The following is a 21,758-nucleotide window of genomic DNA, read 5'->3' as shown; positions in this document are numbered from 1 at the left end:
AATGGGAATGAGTCCTCTGCCCCCCTGGGGCTGCTGGGAGGTGGATGGAAGAGATGGGCTGGCTCTGAGTACACAGCAGGGGCTTATTAAGTGTCCCTCTGAGCACATGACCAGTCTCTTAAGAACCAAATTCTGTGACATCTCCACTCCACCACCAAGCTCTGCCACTGTGTGACTCAATTTCCCTAACTGTCGCCTTTAATCCCTTTCTAGTTTTGCAAAACACATGTGTCAGTGGGTTGTGGAGTCCCAGGAGTATTCACCCCAGCCCAGCCCCAGACGGAGGCACAGAGAGGCTGGGGACTACCTGGCAGGGCTGAGGGACGGGTCCGCGAGGCAGCTCGGGCCTTGGTGCCACCTCCCGGCACTGCAGCATCTCCAGCAGTTTGCCGAGAGGGAAGGCTCTCAGCTAATGAAGTCAGCCGTACTAGGCCTGGCGACAGGGGCTGCCTCTTAATGAGACCAGCCAACGGCACAAAGACCCCTGTGTCCCCCTCCCAGCCCTGCTCAGTGGCTGGGGTGGAGGATGCATGCTCCTGCTGAGCACCACAGAGAGAGACCCTAGGTCCCCCCACCCCACATTGAGGACCCCAAAGGTCAGAGGGGGTAGCGGCCTGCCTGAGTCCACTCTCCCTGAGACCCCTTGCCCACACTCCAACCCAGCCACAGAGACAGAAGTAGCTTGGAAGGAGAGACATGCAGGGGCCATGGGGTAGAATCTTAGCAGCTGATTTTGATTTTGTTATTTAAAAAAAAAATGTTACTGAGATATAATTTACATACCACACCATCCATCCATTTAAAGTACAGTCCCACAATTTTTAGTACATTCACAGGGTTGTGCAACCATCCCTCTATCCAATCGCAGAACACGCCATCACCCCCAGAAGCAACCCCATCTCTATGAGCAGTCACCCCCAGCCCCTGACAACCCCGAATCTACTTCCTGTCTCTGTGGACGTGCCTGTTCTGGACATTTCACACCAACGGAATCACACACTGTGTGGCCTTGTGTGTCCGGCTTCTCTCATGAGCACCGTGTGTTCAAGGTCCATCCACGCTGTGGCGAGTGTCACACCTCCCTCCTTTTCACGGCCGAGGGATAGGCCATGCTGGGTTTGTCCATCATCTGCTGAAGTACTTTTGGGTTGTTTCCACCTTTTAGCTATTACAAGGATTTTAAAATTATTATTTGTTTTGTTTTGTTTTAACTCAACATGACTGACATAACTTTATGTAAGTTTTAGAAGTACATGTCAATAAGGTACATTTATATTCTGTGATATGATAACTACTTATTATTTTTGAGACAGTTTTAACACAAAAGGTAACCTTGGTGGGTAAATACACAAATAGATCCCACCTCAGGGCCCTGGCATGTGCTGTACCCCCTGCCTGGTGCACCCTTTCTGCAGATCACTGCTTGGCTGTCGACCTCCCTGGCCAGGGGTGACTCACCCCACGCCCCTTGCTGTCAAGTCTCTGATTCCTCGGGTCTATTTGGGCATCACTGGCCCACAGTCTCCCGTTGGACTTGTCTGCCACATGCAGACACTATGCACACAGTCTGGTTGCACAGCCGCAAGAACCATGTGCACTCCTGTAGCGCCAGACGCATTTGGGGCCCGGGTCTCTGCGGAACCACTCCTGTCCCATGCTGGCCACTGGTCACTGTCTCGGAGGCCACTATCAACATACAGAGTGGCCAATCACTCCCAGGGCTGCACTGTGCACAGCTGGGGTCCCCGCTGCCCCCACCCCAGCCACAGCTGAGACCCCCACACTGCCTGCAGGCCTCAGGGCAGCGTGGCTATCAGTACGCAGCCATCAGTATGCGGTCTTGTTCTGCGTCTTTTCTTGCCTGGAGGTTCCAGAGGAAAGTGATTTCCCTCCTGTGGCCGGTTGCCGCCTCTGTGCCTCACGATGAGCAGGGGGTCCGAGAGGCGGGGAGGGGAGTCCTGAGGTCCCTCCAGCCCCCCTGGCTGCTCCCATGGAGCCATGCCTCCCCCTCAGACCTCGCCCCCTCAGATTCATGGCCGTCTTGGTGTGTGTGAGGGACAAGCCCCGCAGTTACAGGACGGTCTCCCTACACCCCTTCTCTAGTCCTCAGGATCCCCATCTACGTCTCTGTTCCAGGAAAAGCCCTGGGCTCCACCCCATTGGGTTCCCTAGCCCCTTGCTGTGATGGTTCTCATTCCCCAGGACTGATGGGGACCAAACTGGTTTTTAGGGGTCTTATCAAGTCCTTTGACTACAGTCACAGAGCTGGAAGCCCCCATGTCTCCCCCAACTCAGAGGAAAGGCCACAGTCCCTCAGCCCCAGGGCTTGGTCCTCAATGAGGCCTCCTATCTATTCCTCCCTCCCAACACCTGCTCCCTGGGGGTTCTCCTACTCACCAGGGGTTCCCACCTCCCACCTCCAGACCTTTGCTTGGGCTGTGCCCCTGCCTGATGTACCCTCCCCTCCTTAGGGCTTTCCTCAAACACCCCAACACGGGCCCGCCCCAATCCTCTCCCTTGCCTCCTGGATATTTTTTCTCTTTAGCATTTATTCACTATCCCGTAGGCATACCCCATATTTTCCTTATTTATCTTGTTTCTTGTCTGTTTCCTCCTCTAGACTGTGAGCTCCCCAAGGGTGGGGGTGTTTGTCTGTTTTGGTCACTGCGTGTCCCCAGTGCCTAGAGCATGCCTGGTACACAGTAGGCACTCACTAAATGATCAAATGAATGAATGTTGTATATGTATTTATGTGGAAGCTGCATGATCAGAAAAGAGTATATGCCAATTGCATTTCCTGTGCCAACGTCAGCGCCCTCAGCAAGCATTTAGTGAGCGCCTACTGTGTGCAGTCAGTGCTGGGCCCTCCTTCGGTCTCTGGAGTCAGAGTGAGGATGGTGAGGCCTTCCCCAGTAGTCTCTGAGCCCCATTTTGGGGGACCTTATAGGCCATGGGAAGAGGGCATGGTGTTGGGGACAGTGGTCCAGGTTGCAGGTGGCTGGCCGGCCAATGATGAACAAATAAAAAGTGAGTTGGAGGCCAGGAACCCGAGGAGCCATAAATCACCACGAGATGACACACAGCCGGAAATTAAGTGGTCAAAGCTGGGCTGGCATGACCTATGGGGCAGAGACATTGGGGATAGAGTGGGAACCCCTTCCATGCTTAGTCTCTCCTTGAAGCTGCTGGGCTGGCTCAGTCATTATTAGAACCATACGGGTGATGACCATTAGGGCCTGGCGTGGACCACAGGTGAGATGGGCCTGGAACACTGAGTTCAGGGCAGGTGGTAGGGCCCACAGAAGCACAGACTAAACGGAAGGGCAATTCAGGTGTCTTCCCCCAGACTTTCCGGAGGCTGAGGGGGGGAGGCCTCGAAGGCCAGAGCAAAAAGGAAGCAGGCTGCAGTCTAGGAGGAGTAGACTCCAAGTGGGGCGCTGCTGAGCCTCAGGACTCAGGCTGCCCTCCGGGGGAGGCATCCAGGAGGCCACTGGACCTTTCGTGTCTCTCTGCACTGTTGCGGGGCGGAGCAGAACACCGCCTGCGTTGCCTATCCACCCTCTATGGTTGAGCAGAGATGTGAAACCAGAGAGAAGGAGAGACTCCCAGGGGGTCACCCACCCAACAGCCCCTGACACCCCCCCCCATTGATCCGGCAATGAAGGCCAAGAGGCCCAGAGAAGATTGATTGGTCCTAATAGACAATGCAGTCCATGGTGGGGGGCACCAAACAGTGCTGGAGACCCCCTCTCCTGTGCAGGTAGGGAAACTGAGGCCACACCAAGCACAGAGGTGGACCCGATGAATCCAGTGTGAGCTTAGGCCTGGGTGTGATCAAGAGCTGGACCTGGGCAGGGCCTTGGGCAGCCCCAGGGTGATGAGACTGTGTCCCCCCAGCACCCAGGGGCCTGGGCGGAGCAGGCCACCCTTCATGCCTTCTCCTCTAGGAAACATTTGTTCAGCCCACCAGACTGTGTTGGGGACCCCGAGGCTGCCCTCTCTCTGAAGCTCTGGCTCAATTACATGAGTTTGGAGGTGCAGGAATTGCCGCGGTTCCAGTCTGGCCCCCAAGTGGGTTGTTTGGCCCCTCCTCTAGGTCTGGGGCCACAGCGTATGACTCCCGGGCTAGAAGTCCAGGAAAGTCATTCCAACAGGCTCACCCACCCAGGCCCCTCTGGAGCTCTAGCCCCCAAGACCACATTGATGGAGGTTGGAGAGGCTGCTGAGGTAGGTGGGGGGATTATTATTGATTGTGCTTCCGTGAGCCCCTCCACCTGCCAAGCCTCCCCCAGCTTCCGTGCTTATTTTCCCGACCAATTTCTGAGACCTCCGAGGAGCTGCCCCTGTTTGACGAAAGGGAAACTGAGGCAGGCATCAGGCACGTGGTCCCAGTCTAGAAGGGGGCTGTGGGAGAGGAACAGGAGGCAAGAGGTGATGGTTCTGGCCCAGGGGCACTTGCACAGGGCGGGCTGGAAAGCTAGCCACTCATCTGGCACCCTTTTGGCTGAGCTAAGTGCTTAAAAGCTTCATGTGGCCACTGGGACCCCCGGGCGGGGGGAGGGCAGCAGGCTGAGGCTGTGGTGCCTCCCTAAAGAACCTGAGATGTGCAGAGAATCCAGGGAATAGCTGTGCCCCCCACCGCTCCCCCCTGCTCAAAGCCCTGCAGTGACTCCCTTACGCCCAGGACAAGGCCCCACCCCTCCTGGAGGCCCAGTTCCTCCTGCCCCAACCTTCTCACTTGGTTCCTCCCTCAGCGGCCTCCAGGCTGGGCCTCCCCCAAGGGAGTGTCTACCCTCCACACCTTTGCCCAGGCCAGTCTCCAAACAAGGATTCTGTTCCCTGAGCTCTTCAGGTCCCAGCTCCATGCTCGAGACCTCGGTTTCCCCATTTACAACAGGGGCATGAGCTCTGGTCCCAGGAGGAGGGAGTGGAGGCCTGGTTTCTTGCTACCACACTTTTTGGCGAGCTGTGGCCAAGCTTCCTTCTCCCTCAAGGACTCAGTTTCACCAACTGCGCAGTGTAGTGCAAGGCTTGGGTTCCATCCCCTACTCAGCTTCTTTCTCCAGTGGGATCCCCCAGAGCAGGGCAAGCAGTTGCCTTTCTGGGCCTCAGTTTACCATTCCCCAACACAGAGGAGACCTACCTGAAACCCACTGTGAAGGTGAGAAAGCTGAGGCTAAAGGAGGGGAGGGCCAGCCCAAGGCTCCGTAGCTGGGACCCCACTGTCGGTAGATGCCTGAGCTGCCCCCATGGGCATGGGGTGGGTGAGGAGGAGCTGGGCGTCCCACCCCAGCAGCCCAGGTAAGTGACTCAGGTGAATCCAGAATATGTATTATCATCAATAATGGTCCACTGTGGGCTCAGAGGAACCGGCAGTCCTAGCGCGGGTGCCTAAGGTGGTGAAAATTAGAGCCTGTTATTATCTTGCTGTAGGGGGCACCCCTGAAAGGGCCCTCCATGAACCTGCTCAGCAATGCCAAGCTAAACCCTGGAAAGGGACAGTTTATGGCCCCCTCTGCACCTTTGCCTTGCCCGCCCCACCAGGCTCACTAGAGTTATGGTTTGCAATATCACAGCCGAGTGTTAATGACAGCAGCTCCACTGAGTTGGCACACCCGGGACCATTATTAGCAGTATTAATCATGCACACAGCCCCAGGCTGCAGTTCTAGACTCCCTGTGGCTAGACTGGGAAACTGGGGATAGAGAGGATTTTTTCGCCCATGACTGAGGGCACAACTGCAGGCACCAGACCCAGTGTCTGGCACAAGGTCTCCAGCCCTCAGTGAATGTTTGTTGAATGACTGAATAAGTGTGTTTTGTGCTTGGACTCCAAATCAAGTGCTCTTTCTCACCAGCTGGGAGAGGCTGGGGCACTGGCCTCATTCTCCAACCTTCCCTCCTCAGGCAAGGCACGGTTGTTGGGGGTGGGTGGTGGGGGCTCTGCAGGAGTCAGCCTGCTGGCTGGCAGTGCTCTAAATTAAAATACATATATACACCAGATAAATAAACGTGGCCCACATCCTGGTGACAGGCAGAATTAAGTTGCCCTGTTGGGGACCTGGCAGCAACGGGTGAGGGGTGGGGACATTCACTGACTTTCAGCCTCCTACCATCCATCCTCCATTCTATCCCTGAACATTCTGCACCCCTGCAGCCTGGTGGGGATATGGGAAGGCATGTAGGGGGCCAGGGAGTGAGATCTGGGGTCCAAGACCTGAATTGTGAGCCCCAGGGCCCCACAGTCCCTGGGTTCAAGTGAGACCAACTCCTTAAGGGGTGCCCTGGGTGAGTCCTGCGCTCCCACCTGAACCTGGGAGACCACGCCCCTCCAAGGGCTGTGGTAGCACTGGGTGTTGGGCGAGACCCACATCAGGTTGGAGCCCTGGCCCAGCCCAGCCCCTCACTGGCCGGGATTGGCAATGGATCTTTCTTGTGAGGGCCTGGCAGCTCCCGTCCTATTGGATGCAGGGGAGACACCATTCAATCACATGTGAAGGCCCCAGTGGGGCGCGCACAGCTGTGGGGTCCTCCCTGGTCCCTTTCCTCCACTGGAGTCCCGGTGGAGAGGGGCGGAGGTGGAGAGGGGCGGAGGGGCCGGGAAGGGAGTTTTCAATTAAGGAGCAGCTAATCGCCTGGCTAGGGCAGTTCTGGGGCCCAGTAAATCTATTTTGAAAAGCCTCTAAATGTGTGTAAAACCGGTCTCAGACAATCAGGGATTAGGCCTCAGGGACGAAGGCAAAGGCCGGCTGGTGGATTAGCAGGGCAAGGGGGGGCTGGGGCCTGGGGGGGGCTGGAGGCTTGTGGGGAGCAGGCCCCAAGGGTGGGGCAAAGGGGAAGAGGTCTTCCTCTGTAGAGACCAACACCCATTTTCTAGCTGGGGAAGCTGAGACCCAGATAGGCCCAGACCCAGTACAAAGGGGCCCCTCGGCAGATCCCCGTCCAGAGTGGGCACGGGTGCTGTCCACTGCTGTTCCTCCCCTCACTGCAAGCCAAGGTGGATTTTCCCACAGGTGGCAAGGTAGCCTCAATGTGACTGAAAGATCGGGGGCCAGAGATGGGATCGTTGCCCTGACAAAGCTGCCAGTGAGACCCCGACTGCTGAGCAGGACCCCTCAGGGGAGGCAAAAGCGTCCTAGGGCTATGATTTCAGGGTCCCTGGACCTAGCTGAAGTCACCGTGACCAGGTCCACACCTTTCACTCGGCAGGTACTCCAGGTAGAGGGACCTGCCTGAGCAAAGGGTTGGTGGCCAGAGAGAGAAGCCCCAGGCCAGAGTGGGAGGAGAGGCTGGCAGAAGGGGATTTCCTGTTTCCTTCTGAGGGTGACAGGGAACGCTGGGTGGGTTTTTAGCCCAAGTGACCCAGGCCTCCCTCCCAGGATACACTGTGGGAATAGATCGCAAAAGCCACCTCCCTCTGGGGCTCAGCTCCCCCAGCTTGACCCCCACGCTCCCTCATGGGTCCTGGCGCCAACTGTTCCCTTCTCCACGGGCAGAAATCCCTCTAGTCTCCCAGGTGCTGCCCAGGTATGTGGGGAGGGGAGAGAAGGGAAAGACCCCCCATTCAGTGGGGCTGCCCTGCAGAGCAGCCCTGACAGGGGAGGCTGAGGCACAGACCAGACAGCAGGTGGGGCCTTTTCTGGGTCACTGGTCTGGCTCCAGTCCAGCCACCTGTGTGTATCTGCGGCCCAGGTGCTGGGGAATGAGCAGGAGGCGAGTGATTCTCATGACTCAGCCACCCCAGTCTCCAGATTCCTTCAGGTCATAGGTGAGGTTGTGTGGCCGGCAGAGATCCAGGCCTCAGTGGGCTGCCCAGCCTCGCTGTGAGACGCTGTGGGATGGGAGAGGATGTGGTACTTCCCTGTGACTCAGTTTTCCCATCATTGTAGTCAGGGATGGCTTGATGCTGTTCCCAGCACAGAGGGGGGTGTTGTGGCTTCAGGAGGCCCCCCTGACTGGCCATCAGTCAGGCCAGCTGGGCCCCTTCAAGTCGTCACGGCCCAGCAACCATCACAGGGGGATCATTCCAGCCTGTCCAGGATGGACTCAAGTGGAACTGATGCTGACGAGCGGAACGCGCCTCTGAGGGCTGTCTGCCTTTGGCCTCCACCAGGTCCCACCCACTTGCCCCCACAGACACCACCTCCAGTGCTGTATTGCGCAGACCCCATCCTGGCCACTCAGCCATGGCCCCTGCCTGACCAAGGCTGGCACAAAATGCCACTGGAACCTCAGCAGAGAGGCCCCTATGTCCTGCCTCAGTTTCCCTATCTGTAGCATGGGCACACACGACGAGACTGTTCAATGTTCATTTGAGGACTGAATGGGGGCTGTGTAGTCAGGGGCAGCTGAGCTGGCAGAGGCACTTCCAGGACTTTCCCAGGGATGCTTGGCTGGCCCTCTGCCGGGTCCCTCCACTGAGTCTTTGTCCAGGAAATTCGAGGTGGCAGGGAGAACAAATCTGCTCTTGGCCTGAAAGGAGCTGAGGCAAATGCTGTTGACCCCTGATCCTGGCCCCTAATCCCAGTGGAGGCCCTTGCTGGGAAGGGGACTTGAGAGATGGCTGAAATTTGGCCCCCAGCCCCAGGCACTGAGGGGGGCTTCCGGGTCAGGGTCACAGGGGCTTGGGGGAACACAGCTGCCCCACTGGCCACGTGTCCGGTTACCACCCCGCAGAGGCCCACAGGAGAAACTGAGGGCAGGCAGAGCCTGGGAAGCCCTCCGGCCCAGGGTAGAATCGGGCCCCGCTACCTCCAGGCTGGGGGACCTCGGGCCAGCAGCCACCCTCTCTGAGCCTCAGAACAGGAAGTTCATGAGAAGTCTGGCCCAACTTGGAAGGTAGCCCACAGCCCCATTGGATATCTGATTTCTAGTTGGTCTCCGGGGTGGGGGATGGCTGAAGGGATACATGGCCCAGTGTCCTCTTGATGAAGTGTGGGGAAGGGCTTTCCTACCTGACTGCCCTCCCTTGCTCTAAATTCCTCCATAGCTCCCACTGTCTTTGAGACAGTTTTTCTGACCTGAACAAGGGCCACAGAAACAGTGGCAAAAGCTCTGACCAATAGGTTTTGTCGCTGGGTTCGAATCTCAGCTCCCCCTTCTCAGTGGGAGTCCTGGGCAGGGGAGCCCTCTTTTTCCTCTGGGCCTCCCCTAGTGGACAAAGAGCATATTATTAACACGAGGGCTGTTGCGAAGATAAACTGAGGAACCTAATTAAACAGGGTGAGCCCAGGGCCAGGCAAACAGCAGGTGCTCAATACATGCAACTCAGGATGGTGCTGGAATTCAGCCCTGGCTCTGGGCTACTGTGAATGAGACCTGCTGCCACTGAAGCAGCAGGCCTGCCTGGGGAGGAGCTAAGACAATTAACATCAGGGCTGGCACATGGTGACATCGCCAGATAAATGCTCTAGGAAGAAAGGGGTGAATGAATGAATGACTAAATAAAGGGATGGAAGTGTCCTCACTTCTGCCAGCTGTGGTGACTTAGCCCTCTCGCCTTCCAGATCCTTGGAGGCCATTGCTAGAAGCTTCCACTGACAATTAAACAGTTCTCCCTCACTGGCTGGGATGCGTTCTCATGCTCGGGCGACTCTGCGCTCCCCGGCGGTCATGTGTCTGTTCCACCCTGCTGAGCTGTTCCCCACAATCAATTTCAATTTGGCCTGGTCTCTGCCTCTGCAGCCTGACCCTCCTTGGGGGCTGGGATTGGTGAGGGGTAGGTTTTTGTAGCTTCCAAATCCTATCCCACCAGGTCTTCTGGGCCTGCAGCTGGTGACAAGAGGGCTCTGCTATTGCTGCCATTTTCTGGGCCTCAGTGTCCTGAGGGATTGAATGATGGGGGTGAGAAGAGGCAGTCTAGGGCCAGCCCTGTTTTCATCCAACCTCATGCATTTCTTGAGTGCCAGCTGGATGCCTGATCCTATGCTAAATACTACCAGGGACACAGTGGGAACCAAAGTAGACAAACCTGAGTTGGAGTTAATCAAGGCAAGGGGGAAGTTAGGGCATTCCTGTCAGGGGGAACAGCACATGCAAAGGCCCTGAGGTAGCAGGAACCATCATTTTATGGAGGAATACAAAGAGGCATGTGTGGTGGGAGCAGAAAAGGAGAGGGGAGCAGTGTGGAGGGTGGGCGAGCCTTGGTGACAATATTACTCAGTGTTAATCAACTGCCAACATTTATTAATGCCTACTATGTACCCTACATAGGCTTTACCTACCTCGTCACCTGGAACCTCACAACTACTCTATAATTACACCCATCTTACAGACATGGAAACTGAGGCCACGAGGGGATATTGCTGGACAAGGTTACTGAGTAGGCGTGTGGCAGAGCTGGGGTTTGGTCCCAGCTTAGATTGGTCCTAGAGTCCCAGCATGACGGTGGTGTGGACAGTCCCTTCTTCAGCAGCCACCACCCCCACTCTTCACCCCCACTACATACACCCCTGACATCCCCCCACGTCACTCCATGACTCAGGCTTCTTTCTGTTTCCATGGGGTGAGGAGTAAGGGCATAAATGGGGTCCCAATCCCTGAAGTTTGGTTTGAACCAACGTGCTCTTTTCTGTGGCTTTGGGGGCAAGCCTCTCTTCTGGGCCTCAGTTTCCCATCCTGTAACAAGAGACTGTGGGAGAACTTCTCTCTCAAACTAAGGTGAGCAAGGGGAGAGATGCGGCTCCACCTGTCATGGCTGTGAGCACCCTGTGCCCCACGCCCTCTGAACCCCATACCCTCTGTGTACCCCCACACACTCTCTTGGCCCCAATCCCCACTGTACATCCCCACGCCCTCTCTGGGCCGCGAAGCCCGCTGTGTGCCCCAGTGGCCCCATACCCTCTCTGGGCCTTGGGCAGCTCTGGGCTCCGGCCACCACTAGGTGGAGCGAGGAGGCCGGTGGAGACACTGCATGGGCAGACGCAGGCTCCCAATCTTCGGGGCGGGATCGAGGGCCGTTGGAGGGCACGGCTGGGTGGACGCAGCACGGCTGGGTGGACGACGCAGGCTTCCTGACTCTTAGACAGTGGCCCTTGGAGGGAAGCACTAATCGCAGGCCGGACAGCCTGTGAGGGGTGTGCACCAGGAGCCCAAGGGGCAGCATCCAAAGCGGGTATGTTGTACACAACCTTGACCTTGACCCAATACCCCTGACCCTGCCACCACACTGATATGTCCAGGCAGAACTCAGATTTGCCATCTCCTGGTGCCCTCCTGCAGCTGGCAGCTGGGGAAACTGAGGCTGGATGCCTGGCCAGTGGGTGGGGACTGTGAGCACGCTTTGAGTTAGAGTGCTGTGGAGGCTGTGTGAGACTTCTCAGGGTCTGAGGACACCCTCCCCACCACCAGGCAAGGACCCAATGACGCAGAGGACAGATGGGCTTCTCTGAGGAGGTGATAGTTCAGCTGAAACCTGAAGCATGAGAAATAGTGGGTGGAAATGAGGATCCTGCACAGAAGGGACCGCTTCACTGTGGCCTCAAGGTGGGGTCCAGCATGTCTCTAGGATTGCAGACCAGGTGAGAGGTGGGGCATGGCCAGCCCCATCCCAGGCCATTGTAGGCCATGGGGAGAACTGAGTTTTATGCAGAGGGCACTAGGGAGCCATAGTGGGTGAGAAGAAGTGAGTGATATAATCTAAATTACTTGGTTTCACAGCTGCCTGAGGTTGCTTGCAAATAGGCTGTGGGCAATCATGAAGGTGAGGGCGAGGACCAGGGAGGAGGCTGGGTGGGGATCCAAGTGGGGCCTAGACAGGGAGGGGCTGGAGACCTGGTTCAGGGACGAGCAGGAAGGCTCAGAGATGTGGATGGCCTGAGCAGGCTCAGGTGCCAGGCAAGCCCTCAGGCTGGACCCACCAGACCCAGGCTGTCCCCTGGGTCTCTCAGAGTAGCCCTCTATTGTCTGCCAACTTCTCACCTGCCACCTGATGTGTGACTTCTGGCTTAATCATCTTGAGAGACCCATTTTCCAGAAAAGGAAACTGAGGCACAAAGGGTTTGGTCACTCATAGCACACCTGGGTCCCTTTCTGTGTAATTGGCACATCTGGGGACCCCCTTCTGTGTCCTAGGCCACATCGCCCTGGAACCCATTCTCTTTTTCATTGTGGGGAGGTGCCCCCCAAAGTCCCCAGTCCAGTTTGTCTCAGCATGCAGACCGTGCTTACACATCCACATGCCCTGACATTGCTATGGGGATTGAATGGGCTTGGGGTGCCCGCTGGGGTTTGGATCCAATCCTGAGGCCTGGGAGGCAGGGGACAGCTTGGGGCTGGTGGATCCAGCATCTTTGAGCCATCCCGCTCTGCCTCTGAAACATGTCCCCGGCCACTTTACCCATTTGGGTTCAAGGCACCAAGAGTCTGGAATCTGGCCCTGCCCCTCCCCACCTTGCTCCTCTGTTCTTTGAAACAAACCAGTCTTGTCTCTCTGCCTCAGGGCCTTTGCACAGGTCATTCCTTCCCCCTTGACCAGCCAGGCAAAGCGCCCCTGCCACCCCCGCCAGCTGCCCATCTGTGGCCAGGCACACCCTCCCTACCTGCTCACACCCACTTTTATTTTCGGTTCAACAATGTTTATCACAAATGGGGTCAGTAATGGGTCAGTATTGTGCCCTGTATGTGAACAATGCATAATCCCATACTCCAGAAAAGTCACAATTGAGCATAGGAGACAACATGTTTAAAGCGGATAGCATTGGGAGGCTGGTTAGTTCAGTCGGTTATAGCACGGTGGTGCTTTTTTTTTTTTTTTAATTGGGGAACAGTGTGTTTTTCCACGACCCATCAGCTCCATATCAAGTCATTCTTTTCACTCTAGTTGTGGAGGGTACAGCTCACTGGCCCATGTGGGAATCGAACCAGCGACCTTGGTGTTATGAGCACTGTGCTCTAACAAACTGAGCCAACCAGCCACCCCAAAGTTAGCCCATTTAAAGTGTACAGTTCAGTGGTTTTTAGTACATTCACAGAGTCATGCAACTACCACCTCTATCTAATTCCAGAACATTCCATCACCCCAAAAAGAAACCCATCCCCCTTACCAGTCACTCACCATCTTTCTCCCCCAGCCCGGCATCCACTACTCACGTTCTGTCTGTGGATGTGCCTGTTCTGGATGTTTCACATGAGTGGAATCACACACTGTGTGGCCTTGTGTGTCTGGCTTCTCTCATGAGCATCGCGTGTTCAAGGTCCATCCACGTTGTGGCGAGTGTCAGCGCCTCCCTCCTTTTCACAGCCAAGTGACACTGCATTGAGTGGATACTCCTGGACATGGATTTTCCTGTTCTTGTCTCCACATTGGTCAGGGCCAATGTCAGGGTCCTCGGGAGACTTGTCTGAACATTATCTGTGAGCAGCTGAGTTTGACCCTCCTCCCTTTGGGCCAGCATCCCCAGGCCAGGGTCTGACCTTCCCCGACCTCCCCATCTGTCCTTACCCTGCACAATACACCTGGCATATGCCCACTGCCCTCACCCCACCCTCTGCTCTGGGCCAGACGTCGTTAAATGCCCCACGCTCCCTCCTTCCTAGGGCAACCAGGGGAACTTTTCAAAACCAAAAACCAGACCGGGTCCCTCCCCAGCCTAAATCCTCCTGTGGCTCCCCATCGCCCTCAGGGTTAATCCAGGGCATGGCCAGACATCTCTGTGGTCACGTGGAGAGGCTGGAGATTCTCAGGTGGGTCCCAGCTGGGATAGGAAGTGAGGGTGCCTCCTTCCCTCCATGGTAGGGGCCATGAGAGCTGGGGAAATGAGCAGTGGGATTGTTCCCATTTTCCGGGCAAGGTAACTTAGACTTGGGGAGCAAGGAAGGTGTGAGTCAGGCTTCTGAACGCTGCTCTTGGTTACATGGAGCCATGTCAGCTGGACCCTTGGTGACCAGACCCCCCTGCCTGGAAGGGAAGGACTCTTTCGGGTGGCTTGGAGGCCCCACCATTGCTTCTGGGCTGGTGGTGAGTTGGGGAAGCTCATTGTCAGAAACCCTGAGACCTGCGGGAACATCGCCAGCCTAATGAGGGTCCCCAGGGACCCCGCCCAGCCTGGGTTGGGAATAAAGGCCTCCTCTTCCATTGGGTTGTTTCCCAGCCTCCGCCCTAATAGGATTGGGACTTTTGAAGTTCATAGGGAACGAGGAGGCTCCCACATACAGAATACGCTGGGAAAAGCTTAGAGGGGCCTTTGTATGCCCAGCCAGCAGTGATGAAAGCACCATGAAATCAATGGTGTCACCAATGCTCTATGACCATGACAGGCCCTTTTGCTTGAAGAAAAGAAGGGAAAAAATCCCCAAACAGTTGTTATATAGGTGCATGTGAACATATATGTTTGTATATGCAGTGCTATGCTGAGGCAGAGGCCTCGCCGGTCACTGAAACTCAGCCCCGAGGTACTATCTCAGGCAGTAGGGTCCAAGATGCCAGGATATTTTATCAGCAAGTGTTTCTGGATTTTGGGCACTGGGCCTGAGAGGCCACTCTTCACCCAGGGCAGGGAGCCCAGCCATGGCTCACAGCTCTCTGCTTGTATGCCTCTGGAGACAGGAAGCTCACTACCTTATAAGGCTTCCAGACAAGGTTCCTTGAGTGTGGCCCCAGGTGAAGATGGTGTTGCAGCTTACCTGCGCATGGACTTCCAGAGTCAGGGAGGAAAGGTGACATAGGCAAGAGGGAATATCATGTTTTTAAACAGTTTTATTGAGCTGTTCACATACCTTACAGTTTATTCAACATGTACAATTCATTTGTTTTAGAACATTCACAAAATTATGTCTCCATCAACACAATGGATTCTAGAAGATTTTCAACCCCCCCGAAAGAAACCCAGTCCCCATCAGCAGTCCCCCAGCCCCTGACAATCACTAACCCACTTCCTGTCTCTATGGATGCGCCTCTTCTGCACATTTCCCATAAGGTGGAATCACACGCTGTGTGGCCTTGTGTGTTCCGCTTCTCTCATGAGCACCGTGTGTTCAAGGTCCATCACGTTGTGGCGAGTGTCAGCGCCTCCCTCCTTTTCATGGCCGAGTAATATTCCAGTGTGTAGACGGGCTATGTTGTGCGTATCCATTTCTCCATGGATAGGCAATTGAGTTGTTACCACTTTTTGGTGTTTATGAAGATAATTATTCTAGAAAACCCTTTAATCAGCCCTTATCTTGGGCATTAAACACTTACACGAGGTTAAGGACCACTGAGGCCCGAAGCAAAGGGCAGGTCCCACCCAGCACGGGGATTCTGGCACGCCAGGGAGAGATCGTGTGTGTTGGCCATGAACCCAGGCTCTTCATCCAGGTGTCAGACAGGCAGGCTGCTCACCTCGCTGACGCCCAGTTTCTTCACCGACCAAAGAAGGGCTGTAATGGTGCCTACTGGGGTCACCTGCACAACTGCTGGACAGCACCTGCGTGGGTGGTGTCTGCTCGTGTGCTCCTGCAGGTAGGCTTCTCTTCACTGCTAGAGTTGGAAGGCAGGCCAGGCCTGGAGGAGGCTGTCCCTGTGTCCATATCCCCGGTTGTCTTCCCCGACCAGCAGGAAGGTGACTTTCCTTCTGTGGTCCCCGACATTGGTGGGGTGGTCTGAGTGTAGCAACTTCCCACCCTGCTGCCCTGCAAGGAGCTGTGGGAAAGGACTGGGCAGAGGGCAGAGTGAGTGTGGGTCCCAGAGTCCGATCTGGGCTTGGGAAGCCCCTTTGTCCACTGGCTCGAGTGGGTAGAGAGATATACAGGTCCCGGCCCCCACCCACCCCCGAAGTGGTTCCATCTCCTTTTCCTGAAGGTGGTCTCTGAGATGGAGCAGAAACTGCAATGGACAGAGGTCAGAGAGGACCCGGGAAGACCAAAGGTCATGCACAGTTGGGAGACACAGAGAGATAGATGCCATTTGAGGTGAGGCCTCAAAGAAGGAGCCATACTTTGGTGAAGATGAGCATGTAGGCAGAAGGAATGGCAAGTGCAAAAGCCCTGGGGTGGGACGCAGCCTGGTGGGTTTGCAGGCCCTCTGGGCGGCTGGTGTGACTGGAGCAGAGGGAGGAGGGGGAAGGAGTTTGGTTCTCCCCAAGGGTACTGGGAAGCCATAGCAGAGTTTAGAGCCGGGGAGGGATATGATGGAAACCTGTGCCCATCAGCAGGGCCAGGCAGGGAGGGCTGCCTGGAGGCAGGAAAGGGGCTCAGGGCAGAAATCCTGCCAAAAGAAACTTGGAGGAAAATTTCTTCTCCTGTCCCCCTTTTCTTTTGGTTTCTCACACTGGTTGAGAAATTGGAGGAAAGGGCTTGGAGAGTGGATTCCTGTGCCTGGGTGTCCAGGGTCCTGGTGCCCACAGCCCACCTCATAGTGGGGACAAGCCCCACTGAGCCAGTGCTCTCATCCTGCCTGGAGACCCCTGTCTGACCCCGAGGGACCGCCTAGGCCCAGTGATGACCTTGGTTCTGGACAGGCATCCATCCACGGCGGCGGCGGCCTTGGCAGGGCCCCTCCGCAGCTCCTGCCTGTCTGTGGTGGGGAGAGTGCAGTGTGGTCTCCACAGTGGGACAAGCAGGTCCCATGCCGTGGTGTGTCGGTTGCTCCTGGCTGGGGAACTGCCTGTCACGACCACAACCTGGCCAGCCAGGACTTCCACTAGCGGGGTCCTTTCAGTGTGCCACGTTACAGATGGGGAAACTGAGGCTGGGGCGCTGATCTTGTACGATTGAGTCAAGTTCAGTGATTCCCAGGCTCTCCCGTGGACGCTGTTACCTCTTCAAGTTTAGGAGGGCCTGGGCACAGGCTTGGAGTTCTTGCGGTCCGCGCAGGCACAGGCGGCGGAATCCATAACACATTATTTAGACAGTTGCCTTTAAATTGCTCCACCACAGGGGAGGCCGAGGCAGGGAGGGGGCTGCGTGGGGAAGGTCACCTTTCTTACTGCACAAAGGTCAGCTGTAGACCGTTGCCAAGGCAACATCCGGCTTAAAGATGAAGGCTTAAGGAGAGCAGAAGATTCCCCTCCCCAGATGCCCTGTGTGAGCACGCCCAGCGTGGTTGGGGGGCTGGAACAGAGCCAGGTGGCTAGTGGAGGCCCTGGAAGAACATGTGGCTCTGGGAGTAGATCTCGGCCCTTAATATTCTTGGCTATGAAATGGCAATAGTGTCCACCCCCAGGCAGGACCCCAGTGGCATGTCTGCTGTTGGAATCACCTGCAGAGTCGGGGGTCCTGGGGTTGGGGTGGGGCCAACCTCAGCATGTCGGGGCAGTGGTCAGGAGGAAGAGCTGGGCCTGGGGGAGGCTGGGTTCCCTGCCTCCTTCCCCGGAGCCCAGGCTGCCACCCAGTGTCCCTTTGGGGTCTGAACCAGACCTGAGGCTCGGATGTGCAAACCAGCGGGGGGGGGGGGGGGAGGGGGCTTAGTCCTGATGGCCACGAAGGGATGGATTGGTCACTTCCCGTTCTGCGGGACCTGAGGACCTTTACAGCCAGCTGTGGGTTGGACGCAAGCTGGCCTCAGCTTTGGGGACCCACTGGCGGCGGCTGGCATTGCTTCTTAGCAATTACATAAAAATGGCATCATCCCCACAGACCTCACTCCCAGAGGGGACCTTGAACACTGGTGCATTCTTCGTGCAGGCTACCGTCTTTTATTTCCATTTTAGTTAACAGTGACCACTCCTGACTTTTGCAATACAAAGAAGGAAATTAGGAAGGTAACTTTGTCACTGAAATAAAATTTACACAGCACAAAATTAGTCATTTTAAAGTGAACAATTTAGTGGCATTTAGTACATTTGCAATGCTGTGCAATCGTTACCTCTGTCCAATTCCAGAACATTCCACCATCCCAAAAGAAACCCCATCCTCATCAGTATTCACCTCCACCCCCTCCCCAGCCCCTGACAACCGCTAACCCATATCCTGTCTGTGGCTGTGCCTGTTCTGGACATTTCACATCAATGGAATCACACACTGTGTGGTCTTGTGTGTCTGGCTTCTCTCATGAGCACCGTGTGTTCAAGGTCCATTCACGTTGTGGCGAGTGTCAGTACCTCCCTCCTTTTCACAGCCGAGTGACACCCCAGTGTGTGGATGGGCCACGTTGTGTTTGTCCCTTGTCAGCTGATGGACACTTGGGCTCTTCTCACCATTTGTCTACTGTGAATAACGCTGCAATGAACCTCGTGTGCAAACATCTCTTCATATCCCTACTTTCCATTATTTTGGGTGTCTACCCAGAAATGGGATTGCTGGATCACATGGTAATTCTGTTTAGTTTTTGAGGACCCACCCTCCTGTTTTGCACAGTGGCCGCCCATCTCTCACTCACATCAGCCATGCTCAAGGGGTCAGCTTCTCCCCTGAGAACCCACGCAGAGCCAGCCGCACTGCCTTGCCGGGAATTCTCCTTGGGGGGGGAGGGTGCCTCCCATGTGATGCAGCCATCGGTGTCCCCTGTCCCTGGCCTGGTGGCCCTCTGGGTGCTGTGCACCCAGATGTGTTCTGAGCACCTGGGTGTAGGCCGGTCACTCAGAACAGATCCCTGGTGTGGCCATAACAGGTGACCACAAACTGGGGGGCTTCAAACACAGAAATGTGTTTCCTCTCAGTCCTGGAGGCCAAAGGCCCCAGACCAAGGTGTCACAAGGCCCTGCTCCCTCCTGAGGCTCCAGGGGAGGGTCCTCCTGCCTCTCACAGCTCCTGGTGTTTTACTGGCAATCCTTGGAGTCTCTTGGCTTGTGGCCACATCACCCTGGTCTCTGCATCTGTTGTCCCATGGCCTCTTCCTGTGTCTCTGTGTCTGAATTCCCCTCTTTTTATAAGGACCCCATCATAATGGATTAGGGCCAGTACAACCTCATCTTACCTTGATAACATCTACAAAGACCCTGTTTCCAAATAAGGTCACATTTAGAGGTTCCTGGGGGTTGTGACATGGAATATTTTTGGGGGAGGGGCACAATTGAACCCATGACACTGAGGGAGGAGAAAACCCACCTTCTAAAGTTTAGAAATGATTTGTATAAATGCCACTGGTAAAAAAAACAAAACAAAACACCAAACAGACTCCCAAACGATGGAAGTTCTGGCCGGAGGATCCTGGGGAGACGTGACAACTAAATGCGACATGAAATCCTGGAAGGGATCCAGGAACAGAAAGAAGACATTAGTGGAAAACTGATGGAAGAAATCAAAGACGAGCTGGTTTCCTTAACAGTGACACAGGCATGTCAATTTCATGGTGGGAATGTCAGATGTGAATATTGCAGGGGGCGAGGCTGGGTGTCTGGGACCCAGTGTGCCAGCTTTGCAACTTATCTGTAAATCTCACATTACTCCAAAGTGAAAAGTTCACTTAAAAAATATATTCTGGGGCCATTCATAGAATTATAAATTTCTTCTACGGAAGAAATTCCAGATAGGTATTTTTTTAAGTCTTGAGGTGAGGAAATCCTTCCTAAACACGCTCTCAAAGCCAGAAACTGTAAAGAAAAAACTGCAGAGATTAAACCTCTGTAAATCTTTTTAAAAATTACAAAGAAAAAAAATTACATTGTATAAAAGTTGGAACACCCAATTATTATCCTTACTATAAAAACATCTGTCATGAATCAACAAAGACCAACAGCAAAGTAGAAAAAAGGGCAAAGTCAGAGAAAATGCAGTTCTCAGGGGAGAAATGCAATGGACACAAAGTGACATTTTGTGACAAAAAGCAGGGAATTCACCTGAAAGGAGATACTTTGTTTTGGCTTCATGACTAATAGAGATTTAAACTGGCTACCATATACATATAGTCTTTATATATAGTCTTCATATATATGATACATATTGTTAAATTTTTCTTTACCAATGGCCTGTATTATTTGTTTTTAAAAGTTTAAGTGAAATAAGTCAGAGAAAGATAAATATTGTACGATCTCACTTATATGTAGAATCTAAAAAAGCATATTCGAGTTCACAGAGAACAAACGTGGTGAGGGGCGAAATGGGTGAAAGGGGTCCAAACTTTCAGTTATAAGATTAAGTCCTGGTGATACAATGTACAGCATGGGGACTACAATTAAGAATACTCTATTGTATATTTGAAAGTTGTTAAGATCTTAAAAGTTCTCATTACAAGAAAAAATATTGTAACTATGTATGTATGTTATCTAGACTTATGGTGGCGATCATGTCACAACATGAGGTCTGACAATTAAGTTCGTGAACTTGTTGCAACACTGTTGCTAACCTTTTTTGCTACCAGAGGGATTATTCACTATGAATTTGTACCAACTGGACAGACAGTTAACCAAGTTTACTACTTGGAAGTGCTGAAAAGGCTGCGTGAAAAAGTTAGACAGCCTGAACTTTTCGCCAACAATTCATGGCTCTTGCATCACGACAATGCACCAGCTTACACAGCACTGTCTGTGAGGGAGTTTTTAGCCAGTAAACAAATAACTGTGTTGGAACACCCTCCCTACTCACCTGATCTGGCCCCCAATGACTTCTTTCTTTACCGGAACATAAAGGAAATATTGAAAGGAAGACATTTTGATGACATTCAGGACATCAAGGGTAATACGATGACAGCTCTGAAGGCCATTCCAGAAAAAGAGTTCCAAAATTGCTTTGAAGGGTGGACTAGGAGCTGGTGTCAGTGCATAGCTTCCCAAGGGGAGTACTTGGAAGGTGACCATAGTGATACTCAGCAATAAGGCATGCAGCGCTTTTTCTAGGATGAGTTCACGAACTTAATTGTTAGACATCATTTGTACAAATATCAAATCATTATGTTGTACACCTGAAACAAATACAATGTTGCAGGTAATTATCTCTCAATGTACAAATAATAACAATAGTAATAATAGTAATAATAATAGACAATATAGAAAAAAGAGGTTCCAATGCAATGGAGGGCATGTGGCCTCATATATAGCAACACGAGTGTGTGTGTGTGTGTGTGTGTGTGTGTGTGTGTGTGTGTGTGTGTTGGTGAGGGTCCTAGGGCCCAGTGATTCCACTTCTAGAAATGCGTCATCCAGAAGTCACAGCATCCAAGGACATCCCCCTCCAGAAGCCACAACAACCTGCATACTCTTCTTCAGGGACTTTGGGGAAACACTCCCGTCGGGAGGAGCCTCAAGCAGCCTCTGTAAATGAGAATGCACATTGATGTCCATGTCCAGCAATGAGGGACACTGTCCTTCATGCACGGAGCAGAGGAACAGCTCACCAAGCAGCGTGTAAAACCCTTAGGACATGACCCAGCAGTGGCTGACTTTATCCCTGGCACTTATCCTAGAGAATTGAAAATTCACGTCCACCGAAAACCTGTGCATGAACGTTCACACCAGCTTTCTTCGAGAGAGTCCCAAATGGGAACCAGCCAGGACTCCCCACAGTAGGTGACTGGCTAACCCAGTGGGACACTGTACCACAAATATTGCTAGCAAAATAGAGAAACAAACTATGGGGACAGATGACAAATTGGATGGCTCCCCAGAGTACTGTGCTGAGTGGAGGAAGGGGACCTGCAGAGCATATGTACTGAATGGTGGCATCTGTAGAACATTCTCGACAGGACAGAATTATAGAGATGGAGACCAGATTTGGGTACCCAGGGTTGAGGATGGCAGTGGGGTGTAAGGGTCTGGAAGGGGTGGCTGGATGGACATGTTTGTGGTGATAGAAGTGCCTATATCTAGATTGGGGTGGTGGGTACAGGAACCTACGTACATTCAAGGGACAATGGCTCAGACTTCGACACACCCAGTGTGTCAACACCAGGCTCCTGGTTTCACTCTT

This window comes from Rhinolophus sinicus, linkage group LG07, assembly GCF_036562045.2.
Source record: "Rhinolophus sinicus isolate RSC01 linkage group LG07, ASM3656204v1, whole genome shotgun sequence".
In the NCBI taxonomy this organism is placed as follows: Eukaryota; Metazoa; Chordata; class Mammalia; order Chiroptera; family Rhinolophidae; genus Rhinolophus; species Rhinolophus sinicus.
This window is presented reverse-complemented; position numbering follows the sequence as displayed.